This window comes from Tauraco erythrolophus, chromosome 22 (genome assembly GCF_009769465.1).
Source record: "Tauraco erythrolophus isolate bTauEry1 chromosome 22, bTauEry1.pri, whole genome shotgun sequence".
NCBI classification, from domain to species: domain Eukaryota; kingdom Metazoa; phylum Chordata; class Aves; order Musophagiformes; family Musophagidae; genus Tauraco; species Tauraco erythrolophus.
In genome coordinates this window covers 8585458-8586071 of record NC_141486.1, presented here as the reverse complement: position 1 = coordinate 8586071, position 614 = coordinate 8585458, and the positions used below count along the sequence as shown (strand labels likewise).

Sequence of the window (614 nt, the reverse complement as noted above, 5' to 3'; positions counted from 1 at the left end):
AGAGGATGCGGCCGGTGCGCTCTGATTGGCTGAGGCTGATGAATACATTAAGCAGGTACCCAAAACGTGCGCGTCTGTGCTAGTTTAAGGAGTTTTTCAGGGTTCTTAAGTACTTAAACGGGAAATAGAATAGAAATTCCATATCGGGATGAGAAATAGATGTCAAATTGAGAAAAAGCAAACGCGAACTTTTTCTCACCCTGTTCTGTACGGAGGCAGCTTCGCGGAGGTTTAAATAGCAGCAGGCGGAGTGCGGTGGCTGTGTTGTATGAAAGGAGAGAAGGTTAGCACTCCCCTTGATAAGGATGGAAGAGGTCCCAGTGGCCTATACAACACGCATACGGTTAAGGCACTGCCACCTACTTCGTGGCATCTAACCATGTTTTTTTTTTTCCCCAGGGGCGAACCCTAAAATCCCAGCACCCTCCTGTTTGTTTCTTCACCAGGTTCCTCCTTTTCCCTCTACAAAAAGCACTCAGCAGAGCCGGGCCCCGGGGTGACAGCTCGCTTTCCATCAGCAGGTCACCACACTCCAGCCCCTATCAGCCTGGACTTACCACAAGCAAAGCTACTTCGCTCCTACCCCGGAGAGGCGAGCCAGCCCGGCCGCCACA

General features: G+C 51.3%; 1 non-coding gene across 1 annotated transcript; it reads left to right on the top strand.

Moving 5' to 3' along the window:
* The first annotated feature begins 261 nt into the window (after positions 1-261).
* On the top strand, positions 262-389 carry LOC147527227 (U6atac minor spliceosomal RNA). The gene has a single exon (XR_015222808.1). It is a non-coding gene; the product is annotated as a U6atac minor spliceosomal RNA (small nuclear RNA).
* The last annotated feature ends 225 nt before the right edge of the window (positions 390-614 follow it).